This window comes from Pantherophis guttatus, chromosome 3, assembly GCF_059756535.1.
Source record: "Pantherophis guttatus breed Tessera chromosome 3, ASM5975653v1, whole genome shotgun sequence".
Taxonomy (NCBI): Eukaryota; Metazoa; Chordata; class Lepidosauria; order Squamata; family Colubridae; genus Pantherophis; species Pantherophis guttatus.
In genome coordinates, this window is record NC_142065.1 from 206,808,173 (window position 1) to 206,834,702 (window position 26,530).

A 26,530-nucleotide genomic window follows, 5' to 3' on the forward strand; every position below is an offset into this window, starting at 1 on the left:
TTTTTTTTTACCCAGGATCTCAAAACCGTGTGGTCCTGTCCAGTGGCAGGTTTCAAAATTTTTTACTACCGGTTCTGTGGATGTGGCTTGGTGAGTGTGGCTTGGTGGACGTGGCAGGGGAAGGTTACTATAAAATCTCCATTCCCACCCCACTCCAGGGGAAGGTTACTGCAAAATCCCCATTTCCTCCCAATCAGCTGGGACTTGGGAGGCAGAGAATAGATGGGGGCAGGGCCAGTCAGAATTTTTACTACCAGTTCCCCAAACTACTCAAAATTTCTGCTACCGATACTCCAGAACTGGTCAGAACCTGCTGCAACCCACCTCTGGTCCTGTCCATCATTAAACCATCTTTTCAAGCAGTCTCCTTGTTTCCAGTGTCTTTCTCCCCAATTGGAAGTGAACCCAAGATGGACATTTCTTCCAACAATACTAATCAGAGGTTGGACGTAATGATCTCAACAGCCTCTTTCAGCCTTAGAATTCCATTGTGGTAGCCTGCTATACAGATAACCCTCGATTTACAATCATTCAACTAGTGACCATTTGAAGTTACCAATAGCACTGAAAAAAATGACTTATGACAAGTTTTACATATCACTGTCACAGCACGCCCACCGTCGTGCAATCAAAATTCAGATGCTTGGCAACGGTTGAAGTTAGGAACTCAAGAATATATATTGGAAATGGGACTGAATGAACAGTTTATCCATTACTATGTAACATCGTTTGAAGCTGCTTGCTTCATTTTTTTCCCCTTTACACTCATGTTGGAAAACTCTTCTCATCTTTAATTATCAGTCAGAATACGCTTGTGGGTTATTTCTTAAATGCTATTAGTCTTTGTAGAATTTTACTCCGACTCACCAAGCTTCATCTCCTTTTTCTTTTCTTTTTTTCCTTAGGAGAAAAGAACAAGAATAAAAATAAGACCGGATCCCCGCTGGATTAAATTACAGTTAAAAGCTCACTATTTTACATAGGGTTTGTGAAATGCAGCTGTCCTTCTTGGACTTTTCTTTCCATTTCTTTTGTGCCTCTAATCGAATAGTTATTAAACCTAAAAGGGCCAGGCGTTTGCTTTTATTTTTTTTTATTTTTTTATGTACGCAGCATATTTCCTGTAGGAATTGTAGTCACAGCAAAGTAAGATGCCAACCCAACAATACAGATGCTTATATTTATATTCATTGATCTGAAATAATACTTAATTTGTATGCTGGCCCAAAGGAAACTGCTTCCCGCTCCAGGAGTACAGAATCAGTGGCTATCCCAATACTGATACCCCAGAAGGAATCTGAAAACTACAGTTGTGCAATTTCTAAATATTAAAGACTAAACTAGACTAGAATAGAATAGAATAGAATAGAATAACAGAGTTGGAAGGGACCTTGGAGGTCTTCTAGTCCAACCCCCTGCTTAGGCAGGAAACCCTACACCACTTCAGACAAATGATTATCCAACATCTTCTTAAAAACTTCCAGTGTTGGAGCATTTACAACTTCTGGAGGAAAGTTGTTCCACTGATTAAAAAGAAAGAAAGAAAGAAAGAAAAGAAAGGAAGAGGAAGGGGAAGGGGAAGAGGAAGAGGAAGAGGAAGAGGAAGAGGAAGAGGAAGGAATGAAAGAAGGAGATGGAAAGAAGGAAGGAAGGAGAAAGGAAGGAGATGGAAAGAAGGAGGGAAGGAAGGAAGGAAAGAAGGAAGGAAGGAAAAAAGCAAAAAAGGAGATGGATGGATGGATGGATGGATGGATGGATGGAAGGAAGGAAGGAAGGAAGGAAGGAAGGAAGGAAGGAAGGAAGGAAGGAAGGAAGGAAGGACTAGAGTGTCACAGCTTCTCCATAGCTGGGTTACATTAATAAGTAGCATCTTTTGAGAACTCAAGAAAGGTTCTTAGAATTTTTTGGTTGAACCTAGTTTTCTCTACCCTTAAAAGAGCCAGCAATCTACACAGCTACATTTTACAACTCAAAATCAATAAAACTATAAATAAATTAATACAAAATGATTAATCACATTTACATTTGCATGTAAATTATTCACTCAGTGGTAAAACTGTGTACAGTTTAGTGCAGATTTATCCCTGACTTATATTTAGACTATATTTTGGTAACTGGAATCATGAGGACAATTTTGAGAGGTAAATTTAAAATTATGACTGCCACAAGAAACTTAGAAACCACTTTTTTTTTAAAAAAAAAAGTTTTTTCTTTTAGTTTTTTTTCTTTCTTGAACTCTACTTTCTCTTTAAAGTTATTTTTCTTTCCCTTTTTTAAGAATATATTAGTTTGCATTGAAGTTTTACTTTCTTTTTTTAAAAAAATCTTTACATGAATAGTTCTAGTCCAACCTCAGTCAGGAAAAATAAACTGGGTAATTTTGAGATAGTCCCTCTCAGTCTAACCTTCCTCACAGGGCTGTTGTGAGGAAAAGAAAGAGGAGGAAAGAGTGATAGGTATGTTTGCTGCCTTGAGTTATTTTTACAAATAATAAAAATGAAATAAAAATAAACGAATGAATAAGTAAGTAAAATTATATATTGGAGCTCTAATTTAAATAACATATTGTAGACTTAGGTTTAAAACATTTATTGTCAAGTGAACTAAAATCAGGTCATTTAATCTGGTCTCCATTCTGTTTAAAAGAGAGAAACCCGATCTGGTTGAAAAAATCAAGATAATCATAAGGCAGCAACAAAGGAGCACAAATCTAATTTTTGTAACACAAATTGGTCAGCCATGTTTAGAAGGGGCAGCTTGAAGGTTAATTCTACTCCCAACCCTTGATAACTTTTCATGCCTAATTTGATATATTGTTCTTAAATGGCTAAATGAATATGTGATATATTGTGGTAATTTATATCAGTTTAGGATGGGAGGGGAAGGTGTCCCTGATTATTATTGGGGGGGAGGTGTCCCTGAATTAATTAATATTTTTTTTTCATTTGTTTGAATATTCTAAATTAATAACTAATTAATTTGGTGGATATAACTTGTTTTCTCTTTACTTCTTTTTTTTTTTAAATGCTCTGAAAATGTAAATTGGTAAAAATAAAGCAGTCTGCCCTGATTTATTCTCTCTTGGGAGTAGCTAATTATTAAGATTTTGTTCAATTTTAATAATTTTGTCCATATGTTCACTTTCAGATTTTTTTTTTTCTCTAGACATCTCCAGGTAAGAGAAAGTTTCTTATGAGACCATGGGAAGACACTGTCAACATATATAACATATATTTAACGTTATAGACATATTTAAATCCATTTATTAAAAAAAGCTGGCACAAATATTTTGATTTCTCTCCCTATATTCTTACTTCACACATTAACAGTTATGTGTGCATAGGAGTGTGAATAACAGTTGAAATAATTATTAAACAAAGAAGAGGCGTCAGAAATACTGATTAAGGAGTTGGATGTATGTTTGAGAATGTCTTTCTTTTTAAAAAGGGAAACTATGACAGTAAAGAAAGGACCTGATTAAATTGGACACTGAATTTTTTAGAACATAGAATAATAGAGATGGAAGGGACTTTGGAGGTCTTCTAGTCCAACCCCCTGTTCGAGCAGTGATGGAGCACCTACAACTTCTGAAGGCAAGCTGTTCTCACTTCAGGAAATTTCTCCTTAGTTCTAGGTTGCTTCTCTCCTTGATTAGTTTCCATCTATTGCTTCTTTTTTCTGCCTTCGGGTACTTTGGAAATAGGTTGACTCCCTCCTCTTTGTAGGTATTTTTTTTTAAAAAATATTGTAAACATTTAAATATTGTTTTAAGAAACAATATTTATTATTATTGGTATTTGGAAAAAAAAAAGAAAGAAATACAGGTAGTCCCCGACTTGCAACTATTCATTTAGTGACCATTCAAAGTTACAACAGAGCTGGAAAAAAGTGACTTACGACTGTTTTTCACAATTAGGACCCAATGGCATCTCCAGCATCCCCACGGTCAGTGGTAGGTTCCTCCTGGTTCGCTCCAGTTCGGCTGAGCCGGTAGCGGTGACGATATGACATCACCGAACCGGTTCTCCCCCCCCGCCCTCCCACCCCCACCCCCCACCCACATTATTCTTACCTTTTATTTGATCCCACCCCCAATCTATTGCTGCCTCCTGAGTCCCAGCTGATGACTAGAAAGAAAAAACTGTTTGAACTCTTGCCGCGGGACTTCAAAGGGCCGTCCTACAGCTGATCAGTGTTAAAAGCAAACAAATGAGTCGGGTCGTAAGTGCAAGGACTGGTTGTAAGTGCGAGGATCTTCCAGAAATGACTCTGACCAGCTAGCCACGCCCACCTAGTCACATGACCTCCAAGCCACACCCACAAAATAAGCCACGCCCACAGAACCGGTAGTAAAAAAATTTAGAACCCACCCCTGCCCACGGTCATGTGATCAAAATTTGAACTCTTGGCAACTGGCATGTACTTACGACAGTTGTGCTGTCCCAGGGTCATGCAGTCATCATTTATAACTGTGGGAAGCAGCCCCCCCACTCTCAGAAGAATGAAATATTTTGAGAAATATTACAAAGGCAAAATATTATATTTCCCTAAAGGAGAAATGGAGAAACGTGCTCTTAAAGACAGAAAGCAGACTCCGCCTTTCTGAATAGCCCCCCACCAGATATTTTGTGCCCATTAAGAAAGATTGGGTCAGCCTATTCACAAAACAAAAAACCTTCCCCTCCAGGGATGGGATTAACATTTTACATTCTCCTCCACTCAAATTCCAAGAACAGGATATAACCAGCGGTGGGTTTCACATTATGTTACTACCGGTTCGCCCCGCTTGCGCCCGCTCGCTTTGTGCGCATGTACGCCTAGTTCGCATGCGCATCTGCCTTCCGCGCATGCATCCGCCCTCAAAAACATGACTAAATAGGATGGCATAGAGCTGGGACCGGTGGACGAGCCCACCTGCGATTTCTGCTACCGGTTCGGGCGAACCCATCTGAACCGGCTGAATACCACCTCTCGACCTTCAGGACATAATAGGATTAACCCACTACCATTTAGCAGAAGACACACATTGCACAATCACTACATTGCACAATCTCCTAAGGGCATTTCAGACATTGCACAACCGCCACCCCCAGCAGCAACTCTGAAACTTATAAAAATCCAAGTAATCATCAAACTTATCAAATGGATCAGCTGACCCAGGACTCCAGTTGGTTCTATTCAGGGGTGAAACGTAAAATTTGTTACTACCGGTTCTGTGGGTGTGGCTTGGTGGTGGTGGTGGGTAATGTGACTGGGTGGGCGTGGCCAACTTATTTTATTTTTTTTACTTTTAAAAGCATTTTTTCTACAACCTCAGCAAAAGAGGTTGTAAAAAAAATATGCTTTTAAAAGGCTCTGATGATCCCAGCTGAGCTGCGCGATCGTCAGAGGCTTTTTTTTTTTTTTTTTACTTTTAAAAGCATTTTTTTGGCCAAAGAGGCTGTAGAAAAAATGCTTTTAAAAGTAAAAAAAAAAAAAGCCTCTGATGATCGCGCGGCTCAGCTGGGCATGGGAGGGGGGCAGGGATTTTTGCTACTGGTTCTCTGAACCACCTGCCACCATCATTACCGGATCGGGCGATCCGGTCCGAACCGGGAGCATTTCACTCCTGGTTCTGCTTCATCATTAAACTTCCTTTCCAACCAGCCTCCATGTTGTTTCCAGAGTCTTTCTTCCAGCTTGGAACTGAACCAGTTGGATTTTCCTTCCAACATAACTTTCCCAGCTGGCTTCCGACAAAGCAAAGTCAATGGGGGAAGCCAGATTTGCTTAATGACCACATGATTCACTTAACAACTGTGACAGAAAGACCATACAATGGGGCAAAACTCACTTAACTGCCTTGCTTAGCAAAGGAAATTTTGGCTTCCATTGTGGTCAGAAGTCAGGGACTCCCTGCACCTCTGCTTCTCCTAAATATTGCCTTACACTAAATAAATAAATCTTGCTTTGTAACCGTGGTTAAGTTGTACATTTTAAGATGAAAGGAAAATTATTTCCAAATTGGAATATGGAATGGCTTTTTTCCCTTCCTCCTTCTTGTTTTTGTGAATTACCTAATTATTTCCTGAGCTATTTCTTTTCTGTGGTGCTGCTTCTCTGGTTCTAAATTCTGCATAAGGTGGATTGTTCAGATGTATCGTTCTTAAGAAAGCTGTTGAAAAGATATTCTTTCATCACCAGAGGTTTTGAGATCAGAGGACTTTTGATCAATCTTCCTCAATGGATGGAATGCCCATAATTTAATTAATCTACCTTTCTCTTTGTCCAAATGATGTAATATAGCTTTAGGGGATTTAATTCATCACACTGTGCATCTAACAAAAGGATTACTCTGAGAAATAATGATACACGCCTGGAAACATATTGAATTTTTTTTTAATGGAGATTGATTTGCAAGTACAACATTGATTGATCAAGTGCCATCAAATCAATGCCAATTCTTCACAATCACATAGATAGATTTTTCTCCATATTAACCTGTTCCCAACCTTGCCTTTCTTCTAACGATGCAATCACCATACCCATAACTAAGTACATCCAGTTCTTTGCTGGTCATCTTCTTCATCCTCTTAATACTTTCATCTTCTTAATACCTTAATACATCATCAAGCCTTAGAAAGACACTTGGAATACTGTATCCAGTTTTGGTCTCCACAGTGAAAAAAAGATGTTGAGACTCTAGAAAGAAGAGCAACAGAGATGATTACGGGACTGGAGACTGAAACATATAAAGAACAGTTCCTGAAATTGGGTATATAAGGACTACGGATGATATTTACAGATTAACAGAGTTGGGAGGGACCTTATAGGTCATCTAGTCCAACCCCCTACCCAAGCAGGAGACCGTACACCATCTCTGACAAATGGCAGTCCAATCTCTTCTTGAAAGCCTCAAATGATGAAGCTCCCACAACTTCCGAAGGCAACTTCTGTTCCATTGGTTGATTGTTCTCACTGTCAGAAAATTTCTCCTTATTTCCAGGTTAAATCTCTCCTTGTTCAGTTTCCATCCATTATTCTTTGTCTGGCCTACAGGTGCTTTAGAAAATAGCTTGACCCCCCCTCCCTCCTCTCTGTGAGAGCCCCTCAAAGATTGGAAGACTGCTATCATGTCTCCCCTGGTCCTTCTCTTCACTAGACCAGCCATGCCCAGTTCCTGTAACCATTCTTCATATGTTTTAGCTGTGTTCATCACATGATATGACATGATAGCAGTGTTTCAATACCTCAGGGGCTGCCACAAAGAAGAGGGAGTCAAGCTATTCTCCAAAGCACCTGAGGGCAGGACAAGAAGCAATGGGTGGAAACTAATCAAGGAGAGAAGCAACTTAAAACTAAGGAGAAATTTCCTGACAATTAGAACACTTAATCAGTGGAACAACTTGCCTCCAGAAGTTGTGGGTGCTTCAACACTGGAAATTTTTAAGAAGAGATTTTCCAAAGCCCCTGAAGACCAGACAAGAAATAATGGATGGAAACTGACCAAGGAGAGATTCAACCTAGAAATGAGGAGGAACTTTCTGACAGTGAGAAAAATCAACCAATGGAACAGAAGTTGCCTTTGGAAGTTGTGGGACCTTCATCACTTGAGACTTTCAAGAAAAGATTGGACTGCCATTTGTCAGAAATGGTATAGGGTCTCCTGCTTGAGCGGGGGGTTGGACTAGATGACCTATAAGGTCCCTTCCAACTCTGTTAATCTGTTCAGATAACCATTTGTCTGAAGTGGTGTAAGGTTTCCTGTTCTTCTCTTTCCTTCCACCTTTCCCAGCACTAGATCCTTCTCCAGAGCAGGGGTCACCAACCTTTCGGATCTCAGGGACCACTAAATTCATAATTTTAAACCCTGCGGACTACTAATATGATCTGCCTAATGACCAGCTGAGTGGGTGTGGCTTGGTCATGTGACTGGGTGGGCATGGCCAACTTGATGTCACTTACGTGGAGGGGTGCCTTGCCAGTCTCTACTCGCCCCTCCCCTCCTTGCCTCCCCGGGCTCCTTTGGGCCCCAGTAGGAAGCAGTTATTGGAGCTAAGCAGCCACCACGAGAAAAGTTGGCAAAACAGCTGGCTCAGTTCAAATTGGATCTGACCAAGAAGGAGGCTCAGCAGAAGCACCTCACTGAGGACTAGGAGCATAGGCTTTCCAAGCAGAGGGAAGACCTGCAGTAGTGCAAGGCCAGGTACCGGCACCTGGAGGCTCAGTGGGTTGAAATGGTCAGCCAGTTCCAGGCCATGATGCAGTCCCACTGGAACAAGGCCCTCCGGCTCCTTGCCACCAGCGGCAATTCCCTCCAGCCTTCGCCCAAAGCCCCGCACCAGGAGGCTGAAGCAGACCCCAAGTCAGAATTTCTGCCCCCCTCCAACCCGCACAAAAAGACCCCAAAGGGGGAGACTCTCTGCAGCAACACAAACGTTCATTGCACATATCTGGCCCAGGGGCCTTAGTTTAAGGACCCCTGATTTAGTGCAATATAAAAAAATGCAAATAATTTTTCTGCGGACCACCAAAATTTTCTTGTGGACCACCAGTGGTCCACGGACCACCAGTTGGTGGCCGCTGCTCCAGACAGCTGGGTCTTCACATAAAGTATCTGAACTAGGTTATCTGTTATCCGTGGTTGGTTATCTGGTTATCTGTGTCTCGAGAGAGAATTCTGGGTTGATAAATGTGATGATCCATTTTTTAAAAAAATTTCTAGCATTCAAACGCAATAGCGATTAGCACAATCTGCAACTGCGGGCACATCACCTTTGCAAATATTTCAATGCTTTGAAAGGACAGACTAAACATGAAACATCACAGCTAGAGGAAGCCCACTCTTTAGAAAACATGAATAAGCCCAAAATCTGTGCCTAAATTTTCTATCACGCTAGAATCACGCTTCTTTCTAATTCACTCGCAGTTATGCAATTTTTGCTTGATGGCACTTCATCAGTTTTAGACTCTTGTTATTTTGTCTTTCCATTTTCGAGAACGAGTGAAATGGAAATATTTTAAGCTATTGTTTGATAATTCCCCATAGATACTCTGCCAATCCCTCCTGATTACTAAACAATTTTTATAACTCGAAAATCAGAATAAGCGTTTGAGAAAGACGATTCGCTGAAGTGTTTTGATACAGATCTATGCCCCTTATTAACAATGCTTAATAAGACTCTTCTACTTCTGTGTTCTTCAGATTTATTCTTCTCTCTCTTTTTTTTTCTTGTTCATTTATCAGATATCTTATGGCCACTGATTTCCACTAAGCTGCAACATATCAAACTGATTCATGGAAAGCAGCTTGGTATTTACTGTTCCTGTCCTCTAATGCAATTATTATTGAAAAGGAAAAGGTACTATTTAAACAACTCAATGAGGTTATTCATCTGAAATATAATGGTATTTTTTCCCTGCTACCTACTAAATGCAATATATTTTACATATTTTTATTATGGATCCTAAGAAGGACCAATCTTTTGAATTGTTAAGTATAAACAACCTAGTTACCAGTACTGTATATGTATGTTGAGAAGCAAGTGACTTATTTATCCAAGCTTATTAATGGAAAACAATGATGATATTGAGAACAATAAGATAAGCATGCCACAATGAACAATCTCATTCATTTCATAATTTGATGAATTAATTTCACAGGAAGTAGCTCTCTAGAGAAGTCTACTATGCTAAGAATGTCTGTGGAGATTCTCGATCATCCAAGTCATGGTTGTCTCAGAGGTGATTTTTCAAAAGGCAGCTGGACTTTCTTGTTTTTTTCCTTGAAGACATTTTGGTCTTCATCCAAGGAGCTTCATCGGTTCTGGCAGGATGCTGGTGGGTGGGTGGGTGGGTGGGTGGAATGGAGGGATCATATTTCTTTGCAGTCATCTGGTTGTTAGCACTCTCTCTGAGAGCCCTTGAGGCCACTTGGAGGTTTATCTGTATCTTCAGGGTCATCTGAATCAGAATGCAAATGGGTGTGGACTCTTCTCTTCTCTTCTCTTCTCTTCTCTTCTCTTCTCTTCTCTTCTCTTCTCTTCTCTTCTCTTCTCTTCCCTTCCCTTCCCTTCCCTTCCCTTCCCTTCTTCTATCTTATCTTATCTTATCTTATCTTATCTTATCTTATCTTATCCTATCTTATCTTATCTTATCTTAGATTTCCCATCTCTGCATTCATTAAAAAGTGCTGATGAAAGAATGGATCATACTGGGAGAAATGTCTAGAAATGGCAAGAATAGAATAGAATAGAATAGAATAGAATAGAGTAGAGTAGAGTAGAGTAGAGTAGAGTAGAGTAGAGTAGAGTAGAATAGAATAGAATAGAATAGAATAGAATAGAATAGAATAGAATAGAATAGAATAGAATAGAATTCTTTATTGGCCAAGTGTGATTGGACACACAAGGAATTTGTCTTGGTGCATATGCTCTCAGTGTACATAAAAGAAAAGATACGTTCATCAAGAATCATAAGGTACAACACTTAATGATAGTCATAGGGTATAAATAAGCAATAAGGAAACAATATCAATATAAATCGTAAGGATACAAGCAACAAAGTTACAGCCATACAGTCATAAGTGGAAGGAGATGGGTGGTGGGAACAATGAGAAGATTAATAGTAGTGCTTATAAGGAAAATCAATATAAGATGCTGTACAGGTAGCACCTAGCCCCGGCCAGGATAGCTAAAATATATCCCAATATGAGTCCCAATTGTTGGAAATGTGGCCATCACCAAGGTACCTTCTATCATTGCTGGTGGACCTGCCCCCAAGTGAAAAAATTTTGGAAAATGATCTGGAAATGGCTTATGGAAATAACAAAAGAAAATATTGATTTTGAACCGAAGATCTTTCTCCTGGGAATCCTGAAAACAGAATACGAAAAAAAGAAGAAGTACCTAATCATTCATATAATGACAGTGGCAAGAATAACCTACGCCCAATATTGGAAGGAGAAAAAACCACACCCGAAGAATAAGTAATTAGGAAAATATTAGAGTGCGCTGAAATGAATAAGCTAACATTAGAACTTAACGAAAGAGAGAACACGGAGTATTATAATGTGTGGGAGCTGTGGTACGAGAGGATAGAGAAAAGAAACAAAAAGTGAAATTTGAGAAGTATTAAGGTTAACTAATAATGATCATAAAGAGTTAACTATTACCATGTACATTACTGAACTAAGGTTGCAATCTATGTAAATAACAAGTCAATAACATGTATATAACTGTATATAATTACTTGTAATAATACCCAAACCATATACAAGCAAAGATACAATACTATGTAAATAATATGTAAATAATTTAACACCACGGAACCGAAAAACACAGAATTGTATTTCTATATTTGCACAATAAGAATCAATAATAATAAAAAAAAGATTAATAGTAGTGCAGACTTAGAAAATAGTTTGACTTATCTTACCTTATCATTTTATCCTAGGAATGATTGATTGAAAGAAAGAGTAGAAGAAGAGGACAACCAGCCACAAGGTGTACAGGCTCAATTAAGCAGCAATGGTGCACTCCTGGAATATCTGAAGGACAAAGATGGATCAGAGTCTCCTGAAGAAAATAAATTTGTGGGCAGAGAATTGGGGTGAATCCTATCACTGAATTTCTCCAGGGGAAGGAGAACCGATCAATATATTTCTCAAGAGCAATGAGAATATTAGCATCTTATCCCTTGAGGCATACATGACCAGGTTTAAACTATCTTACTTCAGATATGTTATATGAAGATCCAAGCTCTCACAGAGAGGGACTCCTCCGGGTGCCGTCGGCCAAACAATGTCGGCTGGTGGCCCCCAGGGGGAGACCCTTCTCTGTGGGGGCACCTACTATCTGGAACGAACTCCCCCCGGAGATACAGAGGATCCCGGATCTATGCACCTTCCGCCGTGCGCTCAAGACCTTTTTATTTCACCAGGCTGGTCTGGCCTAACCTCTCCCATTCTCTTTTTAATCTAAATTTTAATGTAAATTTTAATTTGTACTTAACCTGGGGTTTTAAATTTGTCTTGGGCTAAATTGATTTAATTCGATTTTACTCCTGCTCTTAAATTTTTGTATTCTATGTGTTTTATCTTGTGCCTTTTCACCACCCTGAGTCCTTTGGGAGTAGGGCGGTATATAAATAAAATAAAATAAAATAAAATAAAATAAAATAAAATAAAATAAAATAAAATAAAATAAAATAAAATAAAATAAAATAAAATAAAATAAAATAAAATAAAATAAAATAAAATAAAATAAAATAAAATAAAATAAAATAAAATAATAAAATAAACTCTCTGTAGAAGTCTTTAATGATGGAAAGGGTGGAAGGAAAGAGAAGAATGGATGAGTGGCATCAGAATGGATGGGTTCAGTTACATAGTGATGAATGAACTATTAGAAGACCTGAAGTATAAGGTTAGGGTCAAATCATCATGAAGAAAATATATCTATTTGGTTGCTAAGAGTTCACACAGACTTGATGGCACACAATCAATCAATCAAATTCTAAAAAAAGCCCCTTGGAGGAGATTCACCTTGGGATTTCATTCTTTAATTTGTGATTTGGAATTGGATGAAGGTGCTTTTTCAGCAGACAACTGGATTTCCTTGTTTTTTCTTTGAAGAGGTTTCGCTTCTCATCCAAGAAGCTTCTTCAGCTCTGATAGGATAGTGGGGAATGGAAGAATATGTTCAGTGGTGAAATGTAAAATTTGTTACTACTGGTTCTGTGGGCGTGGCTTGGTGGTGGGGGTAATGTAACTGGATGGGCATGGCCAACTTTTTTTTCTTTTACTTTTAAAAGCATTTTTTCTACAACCTTAAGAGGTTGCAGGGATCCTCAGAGACTTTTAAAGGCATTTTTTTTTCTTATAACCTCTTCGGCCAAAGAGGTTGCAGAAAAAAATTGCTTTTAAAAGCCTCTGACGATCAGGCAACTCAGCTGGGATCGTCAGAGGCTTTTAAAAGCATTTTTTTCTACAACCTCTTTGGCCAAAGAGGTTGTAGAAAAAATGCTTTTAAAAGCCTCTGACGATCCCAGCTGAGCTGTGTGATCATCAGATGCTTTTTTTTTTTTTTACTTTTAAAAGCATTTTTTTGGCTGAAGAGTTTGTAGAAAAAATGCTTTTAAAAGTAAAAAAAAAAGCCTTTGATGGTCGCGCGGCTCAGCTGGGCATGGGGGGGCAGGGATTTTTGCTACTGGTTCTCCAAACCACCCGCCACCATCGCTACCGAATCGGGCGATCCGGTCCGAACCAGGAGCATTTCACCCCTGAATATGTTCCTTGCAGACAGCTGGTCATTTGCCTCCTTTTAGAGGGTCATTGAAGCACTTGGAGATTTATCTGTGTCCTCAGGGTCACCTGAGTGGTGCTCCTGGTTTCTGTAGTCTGCAGTTTTTTCTCTGGGAATCCATTCCTACTCCCGCACCATTCAAAGGGTGTTCATCCCAGATTGTATAGCTAAAACTCTGTGGAGATTCTCAGTCCTCCAGGCTACGGTTGTCCCAAAGATACTTTTTCAGGAGGCAATTGGACTTTCTTGTTTTTTCTTTGAAGACATTTTGCTTCTCATCCAAGAAGCTTCTTCAGCTCCGACAGGATGGTGGGGAATGGAAGGATTTATACTCTTTGTAGACAGCTGGTCATTTGCATCTGAATGAGCTGAAGAAGCTTCTTGGATGAGAAGCGAAACATCTTCAAAGAAAAAAAAAACCAAGAAAGTCCAGTTGCTACCTGAAAAAGCAACTTTGGGACAAACATGACCTGGATGACTGAGAATCTCTACAGAATTGGGTAAATTATCGCTTTTAATTAAATTATGGCAAATGCAAACATTTGTAATGTAAGGATTCCTACTTGGGTGATTTAGAGTTCCCCACAACTGCCCATAGTTGTTCTGTCCCCGTACCCCACACGCACCCCCACAGATGGCCCGGAGTTAATAAGCCACATGACAAAACTCTTTGAAGATAAAGCTGGCAGCAGCCCAGTGGCTAGCTGCCAATTCAGACTTTACTCACACAAAACAAAGATTAGACTGCAAGCATTCCGATAAAACAGGCAGAGTGTCAATAATACAAGGATTAATCCAATTGCAGTCCAATAAAGCAGGCAAAGTCCAGTAACGCAGAGATCATGGAGTATTTCCAGTTTTTGCTCGTCACAAACTGAACCGGCCACCACACCCACATTTATACCTGTGGGGTGTGGTTCAGTGACTCAGCTAATCTCTGGCACGCCTTCCCCTCTGCTGTGCACACTTCTCCTGGCGCCTCTGTTGAGGGTCCAGCCAGCACTTATCTTCCTCGTCGCTGTCCACCTGTGGCTGCGGGGACATGCTTGGCTCTGAGCCTATCATTTGGCCTTCGGTGTCCTCCGGAGGCATTGCCAGAGAGGAGGGTCCTGGAGAGGGAGGACTTGCCAACTCCTCCCCCTCACTCTCAGAGTCTGCATCCGTCGATAGCCCAGGCTCAGGCAACTGAGCCACAACAATAGTGGTCACCACATACCTATGTAACAAAGGGGTTGAATGGGCAAGCGTAGGTTGCAGATGGCTGCAGATGGGCTGAAGCAAACCCCTCCCAAGTCCCAACTGCATGTTTTGGAGAGGTGCGCATACTGCATGTTGATTGGTTGATCTGACTTCCTGTTCTGGACTTTGCTCTTTCAGTGCCTCCTAGCCAGAACATTAACATTTGCAAATGTATGAATGCAACAGCTACGCAACCATTTGCGAATGACACATGCATATGTTCCCTCACATGACTGCCGGAGAAGTCTGGTTGAATCCTAAGCGGTGAGAATCGCAGTGCCTCTGAAAAAGTGTAACGGGAGGATTTACAAATGTTGTTTTAAAATTGTTTTTTTTTTATTTTAATTTAAATTTTAAATTGAATGTTAACTGGGATAAGAAATGAAATTCAGGGGAGGATACACCCAAGAGAAAAATTCGTATAAATTCCCTCTCCCTCACCCACCCTCCCAAATAAAATTAAAGAACTGATTTAGAAATTCACACATCCCTTTCCTAAACGTCCTTTTCAATTTCATGCAAATCTGTCTTTCAGACGAATAAACAAAGAAGGCCTGAATGAATTGCAATATGAAATGGGAAGCACTTAGAGGTGAAGCCATGAAGAAGAAGTGAAATGGACAGGAAAAGAAATGATTCGCAGCAGTGGTGAAATTCAATTTTTTTTACTACCGGTTCTGTGGGTGTGGCTTGGTGGGCATGGTGTGGCTTGGTGGATGTGGCTTGGTGGGTGTGGCAGGGGAAGGATACCGCAAAATCTCCATTCCCTCCCCACTCCTGGGGGAAGAATATTGCAAAATCCCCATTCCCACCCCACTCCTGGGGGAAGGATACTGCAAAATCCCCATTTCCACCCTACTCCTCAGGGAAGTATACTGCAAAATCCCCATTCCCACCCCACTCCTGGGGGAAGGATACTGCAAAATCCCCATTCCCAGCCCACTCTGGGACCAGCCAGAGGTGGCATTTGCCGGATCTCCAAACTACTCAAAATTTCTGCTACCGGTTCTCCAGAACCTGTCAGAACCTGCTGGATTTCACCCCTGATTTATAGGTTCTACATCTAGCAGTCTTGCCCAAATCATGATTGAAACTTACTGCCTTAGACAACAGAGCAGTGGGGGAAAAAAATCTCAGATAGATAACACCACTTTTTTCATCCCTGCATTGCCTTGGATGCTTCAATCCTATGAAGAAAATTTCCTGCGTTGATAAGAAGTCAACACAGGTTCAATTTTGCTCAAACTTCAGATACGATCCCTTCTCGGTATGCCATAGTGCCATGTGCTTTTCTGCTTCAGTGTGAAAGGTTTTGAAGGTTTATTTATAGCTGGCTATTGCCGATGGAAGAAAAAGGGGGAAATTTAATGTTTTCATTATGTGTTTGGACAAGGCGTGTATTTTAAGTGCTCAATTTTAAAATCAGACACAATGTTCAAGGGGGCTTAAATGACTTCCTAATAGCATTCAGCAATTTGGATGCACTTAGAAATGACATTGCCTGTTTGGGTAGATCTGTTGTTGAAATGCCATTTATCAAAATGGCTTCCAAAACACTGTATTACATAAGCATCTTTAGGCACCTACCTATCACTGTCAAAACTAGCTTTTTTCGATAGTTCACTCCCCAACCATTAAAGGCACATTCATGCCCATCACAACATTCCTTTTTGCGTAAGCAACATCATACAAAGGGCACAAAGCAAATAAGAACTATCAAGCTAAGGAAATTAAAGGCATTAAACCAAAAATAGAAAAGAAAAAAAAACCCTAGCTAATTCTAGTTTACATTGTACCGTTCACTAAATCTATCCTTTCTTTTCTGTTATTCCAAACTCTGCTTGTTTTGTTCATGCTTTTATATCTATGGAGATTGTCAAAATTGAACCGCCCTGTCTCAGCATAGGGGAAAGGATACAATATCATCTATCTCCAATCTACAACACGGTCCTTTCAACAGTTGCAAGAAGGCTCCACACCCACTTGCACCACTCAGGTGTCCCTGAGGACACAGATAAACCTCCAGGTGGCCTCAATGACTGGCTAAAAGGATGCAAATGACCAGCTGTCGGCAAGGAGTATAAATCCTTCCATTCCCCACCATCCAGTCAGAGCTGAAGAAGCTTCTTGGATGAGAAGCGCAATGTCTTCAAATGAAAAAACCAGAAAGTCCAGTTGCCTCTTGAAAAAAAGCACCTTTGGGAGAAGTTCATGCTTTAAAAAATTCTGTTCTTACTAATTTTGGCCATGTCATAGGATCAAACTCAATGGAAAAGGCAATTATGTTCAGAATGGTCAGTGGTTAAAAGAAACGGGGTTGCCCATTTGATGGCTTGACACCATCAAAGTGTTCTGTCCCCGTCTCACACACGCACCCCCACAGACAGTCAATAGTGAAATAAACCAGCCGACAAAAGTTTCTCTAAGAGCAGAATTGGCAGCAACCCAGTGGCTGGCTGCCAAGAGTCTTTTACTTACGAAGGGAGTGTTTTTCAAAGCCAACACACAACAGGTAAAAGAATATTCAAAAGTCCAGCAATGCAGAGAGGTTTGTTCAATATCAGTTTTTGCTCGTCACAGAGCTTGAATGGCCACCACACTCCCTTTTATCCCCTGTGGGGTGTGGTCCAGTGACTCAGCCTAATCCCTGGCACGCCTCTTCCTCTGCTGCGCGCGCTTATCTCTGCGACGCTGTCGAGGGTCCAGCCAAGACTCATCATCATCATCATCATTACTGTCCACCTGTGGCTGCGTGGAAGTGCTTGGCCCCGGGCCTATCTCTTGGCCTTCGGAGGACACCGGAGGCATTGCCAGAGAGGAGGGTCCTGGAGAGGGAGGCCTTGCCAACTCCTCTCCTTCACTCTCGGAGTCCTCTCCTGCTGATAACACAGGCTCGGTGATCGGAGCCACAACACAAAGCTGACCACCTAGAACACAGAATAGCTGAAAGAAGCTGTACCAGATTGGAAAACATGAAGAGACCTGGCCCATAGAACATTTATTTATTTGTTTGTTTGTTTGTTTGTTTGTTTGTTTGGCTGTCCATACACACACACACACACACACACACACACACACAAAGTGTTTTTCTATCAAGGCACCTGGTCTACCCCAACATGTGGGAGGGAGCATACTGTTTCCCTTTTGCCTTTCAGCTCCGATCCAGGAGCTCTCAAGCAGTCGCATTCACGACAAACCATTTTATACCAAATTTATATTTCGCTGATAAAGAAATAAAGGGAGACTAGTATAGATCTATTTCAAGCTACTTAGCTCTCATCAGCTGATTATTTCTTTATCAGCAAAATATAAATTTGGTATAAAACGGTTTGTTGTGAATGCGACTGCTTGAGGGCTCCTGGATTGGAGCTGAAAGGCGAAGGGAAAGCAGTATGCTCCCTCCCACATGTTGGGGTAGACCAGGTGCCTCGATAGAAAAACACTTAATTTTTCCCCTGGCTCAAGCTGATGAAGGGAGGAGAACTTGTGGCTCGGAGGTTAATACAACTGCCTAATATGCGGGCAGCCCAAGTTCGAATCTGAGTAAGGGTATGGCTAGCTGATGAGAGCTAAATAGCTTGAAATAGATCTATACTAGTCTCTATTTCTTTATCAGTGAAATATAAATTATCTGTCTGTTTGTCTGCCTGCCTGCCTGCCTGCCTGCCTGCCTATCTATCTATCTATCTATCTATCTATCTATCTATCTATCTATCTATCTATCTATCTATCTATCTATCTATCTATCTATCTAGGCAGAACCGAAGAAGCTTCTTGGATGAGAAGTGAGACGTGTTCAAGAAAAAACAAAGTTCAATTTCCTCTTGAAAAAGTACCTTTGGGACAACCATGACCTGGGTGACTGAGAATCTCCATAGACATTTCCCATTTGCTCTTCCTCCACATATTTGTTTTGCAACCCAGTTCTCCTTTGTTCTCTTTCACTAGGAGCGCGCCAGCTCAATGTAAATATTTGATAAAGATTTGCTCCCTTTTGTATTCAATGAGCATTCATTCAGCACTCATATATTCTTGCACTCACAATTCTAAAGTGTCTTGCACTCCTGCATTCCGCTCATGTTTATGTTTCTCCTCACACAACCCCTCTCTTCCGACTACAACAAAGCAGGAAGGAGCACTCTTATAAACAGCAATCTTAGCTTCCTTTGACAAACATTCATTCCTAGATGCACACCATATATTACCATCTGTCTTCCTGCCAGCACTTAAGTATCTCAAATTTTCTCCTTGCATTGCCTCATCTTTCAGAAATGTCCTCGCAAACTACACAATTTGTGTGCGCTGTTTTTGTTCTACCATTAATGTCAAATTTGCAATCGTTCACTCCATTTTCCCTGGGAAACACCACCTACGCATGGTCTTTGGTGTTAATTTTCATGTCCGCACTCCACATTACGCCATGCAATCAAGAGAGTGTTATTTGAGCTTTCAGGCAACAACAAAATATAGCAATAGCAATAGCTGTCAGGTTTCGATATCGTCTCAAATATGTTTAGACATGTTCTGCCCAGAGGTGGGTTTCACACAATTTTACCACTGGCTCACCTAAAATGTGAGCACGCATGGCTTGCATGCATCCATGCGGCTTAGAAAACATGGCTAAATAGGATGGCATAGTTGCCCCTACCAATTCACTTGAACTTGTCCGAACCTGCTGAATACCATTGCTGGTTCTGCCCCATAATGCCTTGCAGCACTCTCTGAGTGAGCATATATACACCAATCTGGCTCCTCATTTTACTGACTTCAGAATGACGGAGAGCTGACTCAACCTTCCGCCCCGTCAGGATCGAACTCCAGGCTGTGGGCAGAGTTTACCTGCAATAATGCATTCTAACCACTGTGCCACCACGGCTCCTCTGGTGCTAATATCTGGGGCAACCCTACCTTAGCCTTAATGAAGCTGTACTGCACTTTGGAAAATGTGCTCACTGTTACCTTTCACATCCTTTACAGTAAGATTTTGCCAAAGATATGCCAAAGAGCCATGATGGCACAGTGGTTAGAATGCAGTATTGCAGGCAAACTCTGCCCACTGCCAGGAGTTCGATCTTGATGGGTTCAAGGTTGACTCAGACATCCATCCTTCCAAGGTTGGTAAAATGAGGACCCAGATTGTTGGGGGCAACCTGCTGACTCTGTAAACTGCTTAGAGAAGGCTGTAAAGCACCATGAAGTGGTATATAAGTCTAAGTTCTATAGCTATACTGAACAGATTCCTTGTTGTGACCTAGGCTTACTGAGTCATTAAAACACACAAGTAGTCCCAAACACCTCTTTTATTGCAACAGCTGTGAATTACTTTCATTCACAGCTGAGTCCCAATTAGTTGCTAAAAGTCCTTCGGGAGAAGTCCTTCGGGATAATCACCAACCTTTATCTTTCTTGATACGCTGCCAAAGACCTACTTGGCAAAGCCACACGGAGTCCAGAATCAAACAGAGATGCTGACTGGGAACAGAATTGACAATGTTGCTTTCCTGCAAAGAGCCCACATGCCTTTGCTCCTCTTTTAAGCCTTATGGAAGGGGCCAATCATCTCCAGGCCTTACTCCTGAGTCATCCCTTTTGTTTTAATTGTTCTTGCCTTCTGGCAGCTCTGCGCATGCACACACTAGGAACAGGCTCCACCTGTTCCTCTGCCTCTCTGATGTCCGACTCTGGAGGCTTCGGAGTCCATGCATAATTCCCAGATGGCCCTGGCCCCATCTCTGCCTCTAACACACAGCCTCGTCCGAGCCTTCCCCAGCCTCCAGGACTGGTCCATGTTCCTCCCCAGCCTCCTCACTGTCTGACTCCACTGCCAGCTCCGCAGGCTGCTGATGGACCACAACATTCCTCTCCTTATCAATCTGTATTCATTCTTTCTACTTTTCACTTTGTGAAAAGAAGAGCCTTGGTAGTACAAAGGTTTAAGGCACCCTGTTATTAAGCTTATTAAGACCAGCTGCCTGCAATTACTGCAGGGTTCGAATCTCGCCAAGGCTCAAGGTTGACTCAGCCTTCCATCCTTTCTAAGGTAGGTGAAATGAGGACCCAGATGTGGGGGCAATAAGCTGACTTTGTATAAATATATACAAAAGGATGAAGGCTATTGCTGAGCACATTGTAAGCCGCCCTGAGTCTTCGGAGAAGGGTGGCATATAAATCAAATTTTTTTTTTAAAAAAAGGAGGAACTATAACTCGTAACTCTAATTAGAAGGCCTTGGTGCAGTTTCATATATACATGAAACACAGTTTATTGCATAAAGAAAGTATATCCATAGTTTTAACGTCTTTCCATTTTTTCCCCCTTCTGCATCTGCAGTCTTACCTCTTTCAACATTTTCGTAACATTTATGACTTTGGTTTCATCTTTTATTTTCCCTTGGACATCAATCTTGAGGGCATTTATTTCAGTTTCACTCTTCAGCCGAGTGGAATGATCATTCCTGTAATAATTTAGTATCTTCAAGTCATTTTTGATTCCTGGTGACCGCCTGGACAAGTTCCAGAAACATTTTTAGAAGTGGCTTGCCTTTTTCCTGGGGCTGACAGAGAAGGACTGGTTCAAAATCACCCAACTGGCTTTACGTCTGAGGTGGGACTAAAACTCTTGGTGTCCCAGTTTCTAACTTTCTCCAACTTAGAACAAAGGAGAAACTTCCTAACAGCAAGAACAATTAACCAATGGAGTAGCTTGCCTTCAGAAATTGTAGGTGCTCCATCACTGGAGGGTTTTAATTAATTAAATTGAATTAAGTTGTGATTGGACAACCATCTGTCTGAAATGGTAGACAGTTTCCTCCTTGAACAGGGAGTTGGACTAGAAGAGTAGAAGACCTTGGAAGTCTTCTAGGCCAACTTGGTCTCTTAACCTCTACCCCAAAATCTCTAAAATATTCCTTCCAGTATCTGTCACCTTGGTTTCTTCTCAAATCATTTAATCACTTTTGTTTTCATGAACTCTAATTCTTTAGCCCCTTGTTTAGCCCACTTCGCCCACATTTAAAAAATAGAATTTCCCCCCTTTGTATCAAAATTACTTTGGATCTTCTTTGCATATTGTATTATAGAGGGTATCATATAGAGCACTGCACACCAGAACAACTAGACACAAGAACAGTTTTTTCCCAAACGCCATCACTCTGCTAAACAAATAATTCCCTCAACACTGTCAAACTATTCACTAAGTCTGCACTACTATTAATCTTCTCATCTTCTCATCGTTCCCATCACCTCCCACTTATGACTGTATGACTGTAACTTTGTTGCTGGTATCCTTACGATTTATATTGATACTGTTTCCTGATTGCTTATTTGTACCCTATGACTATCATTAAGTGTTGTATCTTATGATTCTTGATGGACGTATCTTTTCTTTTATGTACACTGAGAGCATATGCACCAAGACAAATTCTTTGTGTGTCCAATCCCACTTGGCCAATAAAAATTCTATTCTGTTCTGTTCTGTTCTGTTCTGTTCTGTTCTGTTCTGTTCTGTTCTGTTCTACTCTACTCTACTCTACTCTACTCTACTCTACTCTACTCTACTCTACTCTACTCTATTCTATTCTATTCTATTCTATTCTATTCTATTCTATTCTATTCTATTCTATTCTATTCTATTCTATTCTATAGGGTGTCATTTAATCTTAGTTCTTCCTTGCTCTCTTTGAATATATTCTAAGTGTCCTGCCTTTTCTAAACATGATATTTGGGTCTCGTTCTTATTTTTTGCAGCAATCGTTCTCTTACATGTGTTTGTCTTATCTGCAACCTCTTTCATTTCATTATTCCACCAATTATCCTTTTCGTACTTTTCGTTTGAATGAAAAGAAGGACTAGGGGAGACATGATAACAGTGTTCCAATATCTCAGGAGCTGCCACAAAGAAGAGGGAGTCAAGGTGTTCTCCAAAACACCTGAGGGCAGGACAAGAAGCAATGGGTGGAGACTAATCAAGGAGAGAAGCAACCTAAAACTAAGGTGAAATTTTCTGACAATTAGAACAATTAATCAGTGGAACGACTTGCCTCAAGAAGTTGTGAATGCTCCAACACTGGAAGTTTTTAAGAAGAAGTTGGTTGTCTATTTTGAAGTGGTGGAGGGTTTCCTGCCTAAGCAGGGGGTTAAACTAGAAGACCTCCAAGGTCCCTTCCAACTCTGTTATTCTCTTATTCTATTATCAGCGGCAAGATACAGTAGATGTTACAATGATGATGAGTGCACTGTTGGGAACCTTGAAAGAACATGAAACAGATAGAGCATCATGGAGAAAATTCATCTAAATTGTTGTTACTTGCTGAAAATTACTTAATGGCACATAATCTACCATCCTTTCAATATATTGTGAGGTCAAATGATTCTGTAAGCTGTTTTGACAATTCTGTTATTATGGCTCCTAATGTCCAATAATTACGGGGAAAATATTTTCCCAATTTATTTCTTAATCTCTGTATTTCAGTTATTGAGTTCCGAGATCTTTCAAAAGGCACTGACGATCCCAGCTGAGTTGCCTGATCGGCAGAGGCTTATTTTTTCTTTTAAAAGCCTTTGATGATCCCAGCTGAGCCGCACGATCATCAGAGGCTTTTTTTTTACTTTTAAAAGCATTTTTTTGGCTGAAGAGGTTGTAGAAAAAATGCTTTTAAAAGTTAAAAAAAAGCCTCTGATGATTGTGCGGCTCAGCTGGGCATAAGGGGGTGGGGGGGGGGCAGGGATTTTTGCTACCAGTTCTCTGAACCAACTGCCTCCATCGCTAACCCTAACTGGCAGCTTTTCATCCCTGGTTGACAATAATGAAAGATAAGGAAGAAACAGAATATTTTTTAACATGGGATTTGTTCTATCAATGGGTAGATAAAAGAGGGAGAAATTATAAGATGAAAGGCTATTGATATATATAAGTAAAAGGTGCAAGAATTGGACTATACATAAGTAAACATTAGTATTATTACTACAGCTGTTGTTAGTATTATTATCACCAGAATTATTATTATTATATTGTATAAGTAAATTGATCCAGAATAAACACTGTTTATTAAGCATTTATGTACTTTAAAGAAAAAAGGTATAAATAAAATTTGAAAAAAATAAATAAATCAGTTTTTAAGGAACCATACTAGATACCAAGTACCAACAGCCAATAAGGATGCGTGTAGATGTCATGTAGAAGATTCTTGAGAGTCCTTTGGATTGCAAGGAGATCGAACTGGTCTGTTAAGGATATTGGTGTTGTGTTACCAACCAGCAGAGTAAATGCACAAGGAAACGTTGCTGAGAGCAATGAATAAGAGTTATGCAAACTACTATAAAATAAAAAAGTTTATTTTATAGTAGAAAAAACAGTCTCATAGTCTTTAAACAAATTCCAAATCTTTGCCAGTAAATCAGTCCAGTAGTTACAGATATCTTCTCACCAAACAAACAGTAGTTGGTTAGAATAACAAACTCACTCTGGTTCACAAACCACGATGGTTGCAGATCCATCAAACAATGATTAGCAGATAGCAACTCCTCTCAATGGTAGCATATCATACTCTGGTAGCATATCACATCAGCTTCATCATCAAACTGAATAGTTACAATACCTTGCTTAAATACTCTCACAACCAGTCATTACCTAATTACAGCATGACTCAGCTTTAAAGTCACATAATACATTTACATATTAAAGTTACAGTACACTTATAATGCCTGGACAACTTGTTAGGCTCAAACCATATCCTAACATGGTCAATCCTAAAGGAAATCAACCCTGATTGTCCTTTGGAAGAACAGAGACTGGAGCCGAAGCTCAAAGACTCTGGCCTCCAAGTGAGAAGAAAGAACTCATTGGAAAAGACCCTGTTTTTGGGAAAATGGGAGGCAAGAGGAGAAGGGGAAGGCAGAGGATGAGATAGTTAGATAGTGTCCTTGATGCAATGAACATGAATTTGGCCAAACATCAGGAGACAGTGGAGGACAAGGGGTCCTGACATGCTGTGGTCCATGAGATCATGGAGAATTGGGCACAACTTAGTGACTGAACAACAATGAAGTGCTACTCAAAATAATCACTGTTCTTGATGTTGATGACATTGTTGATGTTATTCATGATGGTCATGATGATGATGATGATGATGATGATGATGATGATGATGATGATGATATTCTCAAGTTTAGGAATTTCTAAAAAGCAACCCAAAAAGTTGAAATGAGCTAATATTGAAGAAAGGCAACAGGCATTGAATCCTTTTGATTTCAGTTTGAAGAACGTCAACTCACAGCTGCGAAATAATTTCTCTGCTTGGCTTGGAGTCATCCGGAATAACATATCCATGCCTGGTTAAAGATCTCCTCCTGTTTTTTTCACAGCAAATGTCAGTTACAAAATCACCTCCAGCCAATGGATGTGGAGCTAATAGCGATGTGTGTAGTCTTTACCGAGAAAGCAAATGCTGAGATTCTCTGGGCAGCTGAATTATTTATGGTCAACCCAAAGTAACTCTGAAGCTTTTTGAGATCTCTAAAAGCGAGGAAAGAAAACCATCTCCATTTCCACACACCTGTGTGCTTTTAATTATCAGTGTTATGGATTGGGTGATTGGGAGATATTTAAAACTTTGGGCAGAATTCTTGTGATACGAATATGAGTTCTTCTCACCCTCAGTTGAATGTTATGGCAGACATTTTGACTTTTTTTTTTTACTATTCCCCCACCCTTGGGAAGAGAGGGATGATGCCTCTGGGATGGAGATACATAGAGCTGTATGGATATAATCCTGGTTGGATTTTATTATGATTTATAAATATTGAGAGGGATACACACACAGATATGGTGCTTGATCAATATTGCTATCCAGATAAACATACACAAACACACACACACACCTCTGAATCATTTTCATTTTGTTCCCATTTGCTATTTTCTTTAATCTATGAATCTTATTTGGCAATCCTCCCTAAATTTACAGGAGAGAAAAATATGTAGGTTTTGCACAATATAAATTTTCCAGGCTGTGCTGTATTGATGTATTGTTCTTCACTGCAGTTACAGATATGCCTAACATTGTTGTGGTCCGCCAGCAGCCTGCGGAGCTGGCAGCGGAGTCGGACAGCGATGAGGCTGAGGAAGAACATGGGCCAGTCCTGGAGGCTGGGGAAGGCCCGGATGAGGGCTCTGCATCAGAAGCAGAGATGGGGCCAGGGCCATCGGGGAGTGATGTGTGGACTTCGGAGCCTCCAGAGGCTGACAGTAGAGAGGCAGAGGAACAGGAGGAGCCTGTTCCTAGTGCACACATGAGAAGAGCTGCCAGAAGGCAGGAGCAGATAAAGCAGAGAGGATGACTTGAGAGTAGGGCCAAGAGATGATTGGCCCCTCCCATAAGGCTTAAAAGGCCAGCAACGGCTCTTGGCCTCTTTGCCAGAAAACAACCATTGAGAGAATTGCTTCTTGTTTGGCTGTAATAATTTCTTCTGTTCCTGAACTGTTGCCAAGAAAAGCCTTTGGCAGTTTGCCTAATTATCCCAAGGTCAGAGATAAACTAAAGACTGGTGTTTTAAGGATGTTGCTTTCATTTCATTTAGAATGCACTGAGAATGAGTTAATTCTCAGCTGTTTTAATAAAATCTGTTTGTTTCTTGGAATGGTTTTGCATTTAATATCAACTACGTGGGCCTGGGTCGCAGCAAACATATACAGTGTTTCAGGATAGAGCTTTTCCTCACATGCATTATTTTTCAGGATTTTTTTTTTTTTACGTCTTGTGAAAAATTCTGTTAATTTTCATTTTTTTCTCCCTCTGTTTTCAGTTTCCTTTCAGCCCATGAATCAATGGGATACAGTGATTTATCTGAACACGTATTAGCTGTGTTGCTACTAATATATTTAGTGTATGCATGTATTTAAATTAATCAAAATGTACAGCTACAGATGAATTTAGGTAGATGATGGACAGGTAACTTGTTATGGAAAATATCCATTAAAACAATATTTATTAAATTTATATGCCTCCCATATGCA

The 26,530-nt window shown here is 40.4% G+C and overlaps 1 long non-coding RNA gene across 1 annotated transcript in view; it reads left to right on the forward strand.

Moving 5' to 3' along the window:
* Positions 1 to 26,180, forward strand: part of LOC132709026 (uncharacterized) — a 51,878-nt gene extending 25,698 nt beyond the window's left edge. Inside the window, exons 2-4 of the long non-coding RNA XR_009620087.2 lie at positions 11,434 to 11,589; positions 15,058 to 15,170; positions 25,559 to 26,180. This is a non-coding gene — a long non-coding RNA (uncharacterized LOC132709026). The remainder of the gene's footprint in view (positions 1 to 11,433; positions 11,590 to 15,057; positions 15,171 to 25,558) is intronic.
* Positions 26,181 to 26,530: the final 350 nt, after the last annotated feature.